Below are 8,557 nucleotides of genomic sequence, written 5' to 3' on the forward strand. Positions count from 1 at the left end.
TAGGTTCTTGTCATTTGCAACAAATGGGTAGAATAAGAGTGTAATATGCTAAGCGAAATAAGTCAGACAGAGAAAGACAAATGTTAATGATTTTACTCACATTTGGAATTTAAAACAAATGAACATAACAAAACAGAAAAGGAGTTATACATATAGAAAGAAACAAGTTGTTCACAAGAAGGAGGGAAATAGGTTGAGGAAAAAGAAATTGTTGAGGAAACTTAAGAGAGAAAATTTTCCAGTTGCAAAATAAATGAGTTAGGGACAAGAAATGTACTGTATGGGGAATAGTCAATAACTATGAAATATATTTAAATAGCAATATATCATAAGTAGATTTATTCTCCTGATCAGTTTGAAATGTATTAAAGATAGCAAAGAGTTTGTTGTGTAAGAGAAAGTAACATAGTGTTATAGATTAAAGTACACTTCAAAAACAAACAAATATATTATACAAACAAAATCAGATTTGTTGTTAACAGAGGCAGGGGTTGGGAAAGGATAATTAGATTAATGCACTCAAAAGGTACAAGCCTCCAGCTATAAAAATGAACGTGTTCTATGGATGCAACATAGTAACATGATAAACACAATTAATACTGCTTTATGTTATATATGAATGTTGTTAAGAGAGTAGACACTAAGATATCTCATCACAACCAATAACCAAATTGTATATTTTTAATATTGTATCTAAATGAGATAATGAATTTCCCCTAAAGTTGCTATGATATTTATTTCATGATACATGTAAATCAAATCACTTTTCTGTGCACCTACACTTACACAATGTTTTCTGCTAATTATATTTCAATAAAAGTGGAAGGAAAAATGGAAAGGCAATGATCATTTTTTCCATGTCATTTCTCATGATTGTTTTTGCAGCAAGTAAACTTGAGTCATGATGTATTTATCCTAGGTAAAGATACTAATAAATAAGTGATTCTAATAAATAATACATAAAGATACTAATAAAATTAGTTTTTCCCAATGCCTTAAACGTTATTCAAGATAACGGACAACTTCTTCTGTAGGCATCAAAATTTAACTCTGTGTATTCATCTGAGATTAGGGAATGGATACAAATTTAACCCTGGCTGCTTTTGCTTTGAGTGATAAAGTTCACTGACCAAGGGTCTCAAATCCTGGACACCATCTAAAAAAGGAACATGCTCGGATGCGAAATATCTCAGCATTGTAAAATCTCAGAACTCCTACACTTCTTAACTGTTTGGCAATGCGAATGCAATACTGACAAAGACTTGATTTTGGATAACAATATGGTATTTTCTCATGTTTGCATTAGGGGATGTGAAGATAATCCCTGAGATCCACAACAAACATTCTTGCTGAAGAGCTGGGCAAAGAAGTGTACAAGTTCTTCATTATTAGGACTGAAGACTGCTTTCAAAATTATGACTATGCTCACTCTACTCTAGGTAGTCCAAGGAAAGGTAGGTTATTGCAATTTCTAGTTGAACTGGAATAATTCAGTGGTACAGTCTCTAAATTATTGAAGGGGTGTTCAAGCCAAAATAAGTTGTATCAACAATGAGAATTAAAAGAAAAGAAATATTTGACAGAAGATTAATTTAAAAAGGAGACACAGTCCTGTGCTGGGCTCTGGGGACAGGAGAATATATATGCATCAGACCAATTCAAGGATTCAGTGGCTTGGCCCTAGCATCAACTCGGGATTCAGTGAACAGGTAACAATTAGTATACTGGGAGAAATATAATCTACCTCTCCTTGATCTGAAGAAAATATGGAGGCTCATTGTAACTCTTTATTCACAGAGATCCTCAGAGATGCAGAAGAATAATTCACTGATGACTCAACTAAGACAAACTTAGTTAAAGCTTAATAATCCATCTTCACACACACACAAACAGTGGTAGACAGATTTGCAGTATTTAGTGGGAAGAATTCAGTGGGCAGAGCTCAGAGAATAGTTTTCAAAGCACCAGGCAACTTATGTACTATTGCCTATAGTCTAGATTTTCACAGGCAGAAAACTACAGATGGACAAACAAACAATACTCTTCCTTAGGATTTCTAGTTTTGAAAGTAAACTGTAGCTTTTCTCTTATCATATAGAACCCTGTTAAGATGATCATGGTAAGACACACTGTCTGAGAAGAGAGCTGGAAAATAGCTGCTGAACCAGCCCAACTGAACCCCAGACTACTAATGTAAACAACAACATAGCGACCATCAGAGTTGGGCTGGCAAACTTAAAAGCTTCATGTTTCTGTTGTAGGAACAACCACTGTTGTCCCAGACACAGTTCTTCTGCTTCAAGTGGGCTCTTTTCTTCTCTTGGTAAAGGTCATATTGGTGGGATGTGGCTAGAACTTACCTTGGTCCATTTGCCTATTCTCCAGATTATCAAAGGCTTTCTTCACAACTGGTGACACATTTTCAGGGCTCAGTATTGCCATTCCAGTCTTATTAGTTGATACTGGCTGCATGATTGTGAGCAGAAGACTTAGGCTCCCTGAACTTGCGTACAATTTTTGCAGCAGTTCAGGGCATTTCACATTCTTAAATCACTTCATCATTTATTTTCAATTAATGGGAAATAGTCAAAACTTCCATGAATATTTTATAATTCCTAATATCTTCAGAAATTTGGTATTCTTGCATTTGGATGAATATTTAATTCTACCACCCTCAACTACTTCTAGTCCACACATTTTTTATTGCAATTTGGTTACTGAATACAACCACCATAAGTAAGGGTTTTGTACCTCTTAGATAAAACCTGTGTGAAAGTGAGAAGGGGCACAAGTTTTGTGAGGTGTATAAACCTACTTTAAATGTTTGTGATGGCACTCTTCCTTCTGGACAAAGCTCTAATTCTAAGAAGTAAATAAATTAGAAGTCAGTAGAGTTATTCTTATGGGGATGAGAATATCTTATTTGAGTGTGGGTGGGTGAGGAAGAGACAGGAAAATATCCAGAAAATGAGAATGGAGTGCTTTAGGCCTCTGGAGGCATGCTTTAAGAAGAAAATAATGCTTTGTCTCCTGTATCTACCTCCAATTACTATCTTGAGTGACTAGTCCTTGGGCTATGAAAAGAGCTAGTTTGTGGTGAAGATTAAAGAACATAACTAAATACTTTGAAGTCCATGAGAGTATTGATGTTTCATAAAGTAGATTTTGCTTAAAGTCAACATGTATTTTTCATTCACAAAATAGTAAAATGCATCCTGTGGCATGTGCTGTGTTTACTGTGCAAGTACCCAAGTTAGAGAAGGAAAGGGGGATAGACAGAAAACATTGGGAAGAGGTTGTTTCTGTACTGAGACTGGGAAAGTCTAAGTAGGTAAAAGGAGGACATCCTAAGTCCAAGGATGAGCTGGAACAAAATTGTGAGTTTGGAGTTAATATGATTGACAAGCATTTGCCTGGATGTTTCTCCAGATACAGTGAAACATAAAGATTACCAAGGTATTCAGATGCCAGGTCTATAAAGAAATGACTAAACTATGTTGAGTTTGTGGGTTTAGAGTTGGAAAGGCATTAAGTGCCACCCTGAGGATGCAAGCTTGTTTTTGGCTGCAACATAAAAGCAACATAAAGTATTCACCAGAAAATATAGTGTAGACTCTTGAGGGGAGGAAATGAAAGCACCAATTGGAATGCTTTGGGAACAGCACAATGAAGACCATAGATAAAATTACTTCTTAAATTCTACCACATGATTTATGTGCCATCTGAGACTACATCATTTGACCTTTATGATATCAGGGAAGACATAATAGAGACCATGATCCCTGGGCCGGTTCCTGTATTTAACTCCTGTTCCAACATATCCTAACAACACTTTTAATACTTTCCAGGATGAACCAGAAACTAATTAGTACTTTTCCCTCTCTACATGTTTTCATCTTTTCCCAAATTCTACTATTTTCTCTTCTTCCTAAAAGAAATTATTCAAATTTACTCCCATAATGTTACATCAAATGATTATATCAATCAAATATCTCTTTTTATTAAATGGTAACTTAGTCTCCCATTTTACTTTTAACTGTATTTAAAAAAATAAGGAAAATACAGGTACACATGTATGATTATTTTTCAAATAAAAAAATAGCAGTAATTTGTCGACATTTGCCAACAGCAATTATAATCTTTGTTATCCTGCTTAATCTGGTAGTCCTCTGGCAGATCAGTTGTAATTAGGATGACATTCATAAACAGCAGTTGGCTGATGAGTTGCCCATGAAAGAGAGGTAGCTGATTTATCACCTATCACTGGCACTGGAAACCGTGGATTGCTCTCTGCTTGAAGTTTAGAAAAAGGGACCTTCATTGGCCGATATGTTGTGATATCTATTTGGAAAAGTAGAAGACTCTACCATCAGTCCAAGTAAATTGCTCTGTATGGGAGGTAAGGTACTGTACTGAGAAGTAGAAGTAGTAGTTGTAATGAAATTCACAACACAGCCATTTGCTTCAGTGTAGCTGTTTTATGAGTGCACGTGAAAATTTGTCAACTGATTTAAAATAGCACGTTGATCCACTGCAATTGGTTCTGGTTGTCTAACTGACATTAATGACGCAGGAGGAAAATCAACTCTCATCGTGTACTTGCATCACCAATTATGTGGCTAGTAGAGGGCTTTATTTTTAGAGGCATGTTTAAATTTGCAGAAGGTAAAAATGCACTTTCTCCTCTAGTGTCAGCCACAAAACCAGAATTATGATCATCCACATTACCCCCTGCTTTAAAGTGCTTCTTGTTGAAATCTTGAGCCAATGAAGATACCAGAGAAGCATTTTTTAATCCCAACTCTTCTTTTTATTCTCACTAAAAGCTGGGGACAGCCTCGTTTATAATTTGGATTATGATAGAACTGCAGCTACAAACAAAGGAGAAATATTTTAGTATTACCTTAAACAAAAATATAAGACTAAAATAAGCCTAATGTATAAAACCTCACATTTCATGCTTACTATACTAAGATAATATCATCAAAATATGAACATTGTTGACTATTTTTTGAAATTCCTTATTTGGAAAATACATATTAAAATAGTATAGTCATCAAATTTAAAAAGTTAGCATTTACATTAGTGGTGAATGCCCCTTTTTAAAAGCAGCTTTAATGCCTATATTTAGATTTGTGATAAGATTCATAGTTGCTAGCAAAGATTCTCATAATGTTCAATACTTAACACACTGTCCTCATTTTTAGAAAAAATAAAGAATTTTAGCCTTAGTAGTTTTATACAATCTTCAAAATCTAGCTTTACATTTATGTTACCATAGAATGATGTACAAAAAAATTTATATATAAGTTATCAAGCGGAGACTAATATTTCTGAATACCTTGCTTTAAACAGAGACTCCTTTTTCTTCTGCCAGAAAGTCAGCTATACAAGCAGATCTTTGAACATTCTGCTGCACTTTACTAAACCCGTAAAGGTTAAGCTGTCTAACTAAACTTTTCATACTTCCAGTTTCAAATATTCTGAAAGGGGACTTTCTTTCCAAAACTTCCTTCTTAAAGACATCTTCATCGATCACTATGGAAATTCCATTATCATCCCACCAGATGGATTGAAATTGTTCACTCCCAAACATTTTCCAGAGTTTTCTTGGAAATGTCAGAGAATGAAAATCATTATCTTCATCTGGTTCAGAGACACAATGTGTGTAACATGGTCTTTTCCTCAAGGATTCTTCACACAAAGTCTGAAAAGCATTTTCTTCAATCATAGACCTCAAGTCCAAGTCCCCAGAGAATGTTCGATCACACAATAGAGATCTACTGGACATTCCTGGACCAGTTGGTCCATCTTTAGGAGACACATGTTGAGTTTCTGAAGAAACATGTGCCATCTCAAATAACTTTTTCTACAGCTCCTTTTCTAATCTGCATGATTTTGAGCACTGCAACTTCAAATGCTGCTTTGGCAGGCCTGCACACATAAACTGCTAGGCCATCACAGTCTTTCTCAACCTGAGCAGCTCTGACATCACAAAATGACTGACCTCCTAGCAACCGAAGTGTAACATTCAGCCAGTGTTTATTTCTCATTCATCCAGTTAAAATGAAACCTATATGATGTTTATTTTTACAGTGTGATCTGCAAATACTATTCCCACAATATCTTTTTAAGTAAATTAAATTTGAGGTCTATGAAATAAAACCAATTTCCTTCCTTTTGTACACAAATTTATACCAGATTGGTGAACAGAGTGTATATAATGCACTAAATAAATAAAGTAATTTTAAAGTTTTGGAAATTAAATTGAAATTTGTGCAAAACCTGTATAATAATGTATAACTATTTCATTATCATTTGTAATTAAAATGAAATATAATTTGATTTGGATATGGAAGTAATTATTTATCAGTGTGCTTTACATTAAGTAGCTCTATATTCAAAAAATGAGCAGAATAAATCTCAGTTTATTTGGTATATTTATAAATAAATTGTAAATATTTATGAAATGAAATTAGATTAAAATAATCAATCAAATTTAAGAAATCCCAAAGGTGGGAATTTTTTTAAATTGTAAATCAGCATTATAAGTAGAACAAATGTAATTTAACATTCTAGTTTAAATTACAAAAGAGAAAATCTTATAGTATACTTACAAATGTTTATTTCTGCCATTCTTTCATTCAGAGGTTTTTCAATCAGACATTTCAGAGTCCCTACAAGGAATAAATTTTCTAGTCATCTTTATAATCCACACTCTTGTGGCTCCTGTTAAGTGTTCCAAAATGATATTGATAAATAAACTTATGCCCATGATCCTGGGTTCCATACCCAGTGCCTCCATTAAGGGGCAAACAAACAAACAAACAAATAACAGTAAATATGGTATGTTGTGGAAAAGACCAGCTAAATACATTTTAGGAAGCAATTTGTTTCTCAGTCCTGAAACAGTTGGCATTGTTAGTGTAATATGGCATTTTAAGGCAAGTATTTTGTGCTCTAATTTTAAATAATAGCTGTGTTCTCTATCAGTAAACTGTAGTAAATCCAGTTCTACCAAAATTTATATTCTGTATTTAGAAATAAATTCCATTAAACATAAGCCAAATTCAAAATGAGACATAAAATTTTTAAATAAATAAATGTACACTCAAGCTTCAATGTAATTTTTCCTTCAGTATATTTATATTCCATTCTAAATATATATTAGCAAACTGAATTCATGGCATATTATAAATATTATAAACTATAGTTAAGTGGGATTTAGTCCTGATTCATAAATATTATTTCACGTATGCAAATCAATAAATATGATACCTTCCCTTAAATAAAAAGAATACAAAAATAATAATCTCAATAGATGTAGGAAAATTATTGACAGATATTAATTTAAATTTTTAATGAAAAAAAAATCTTAACAAATTCGCTCTAGTTTGAATGTAACTAAACATAATAAAACCCATATATGAAAAAAAACCGTGACTGACATCAAGCTCAATGTTAACATACAGGAACATTTTCCTCTGGACCAGTAATAAGAAAAAGTAGCTCATTCTCAGAAGTACTAAATTTCACTATTAAAAGTCCTAGACAGAACATCTAGTCAAGAAAGTCATATAAAAGGCATCCAACTTGTAAAAAAGCAGTAAAACTTTTACAGATGACATAATTTCACATAGATAGAAAACCCCATAGACTCCTCAAGTGACTGTTAGAAATAATGAACAAATGTATTAAACTTGCAGAATACAAAATCAATATACAAAAATCAGTTGCACATTTATATACTAACAACACATTATCAGAAAGAGAAATTAGGAAATAATTCTGTGTACAATTATATCAAAAAAACAAAATAAGAATAAATTTAATAAGTGAAATAAAAGAGCTAAACATAAATCTATTAGTAACAGGTGCAAGAAATATAAGTAAACAAAATAAATAAAAAGATATCCTGTGCTCATGGATTGTATGCAATGTGAGGAAATATCCGAATATATCTTGTGCATTATCAATCTTCCCAGCACTGCTTATTGAGGAGAATGCCTTTTCTTCATTTTATACTCTTGCTTCCTTTTTCATGGGTTAATTGATCATAGGAATTAGGGATTATATCTGCTTACTCTATTCTCTTCTATTCGTTGGTGTCTTTTTTTCAGCCAGTATCATGTTGCTTTATTTACTAAAGCTTTATAGTACTGTTTAAGATCAGAGAACCTTACACTATTGCACTTAATAATTTTTTCAAACTTATATTGGCAACTCATGATCTTTATGGTTACATATAAGTTTTCAAATTATTCTATTTAATTGAAAATCCTCATGGGTATTTGATATGAATCACAGTAAATTTACATTGCTATGGGTAGTATGGTTGTATAAAACTTATTTTTTCACATCATTAACATAACAGATATTTTCACTTCTTTGGATCAGTTTTAATTTCCTTCATCAAATTTTTCTATTTTTTATTGTAGAACTTTTCACCTTAATTGTTAACTTTATTTCAATTTATTCTTTACATATATATATAAAATTATATACATAAAATTTTAAACACGTTTCCTACACAAGTACAGCAGTCAGAAGGCAGTGG

At 32.7% G+C, this 8,557-nt stretch overlaps 1 pseudogene; it reads right to left on the minus strand.

Annotated features, from left to right (window-relative positions):
• Window positions 1-4,301: 4,301 nt before the first annotated feature.
• Window positions 4,302-5,854, minus strand: LOC116656670 (annotated as a pseudogene).
• Window positions 5,855-8,557: the final 2,703 nt, after the last annotated feature.

The sequence above is a fragment of the Camelus ferus genome, chromosome X, assembly GCF_009834535.1.
Source record: "Camelus ferus isolate YT-003-E chromosome X, BCGSAC_Cfer_1.0, whole genome shotgun sequence".
Classification (NCBI taxonomy): domain Eukaryota; kingdom Metazoa; phylum Chordata; class Mammalia; order Artiodactyla; family Camelidae; genus Camelus; species Camelus ferus.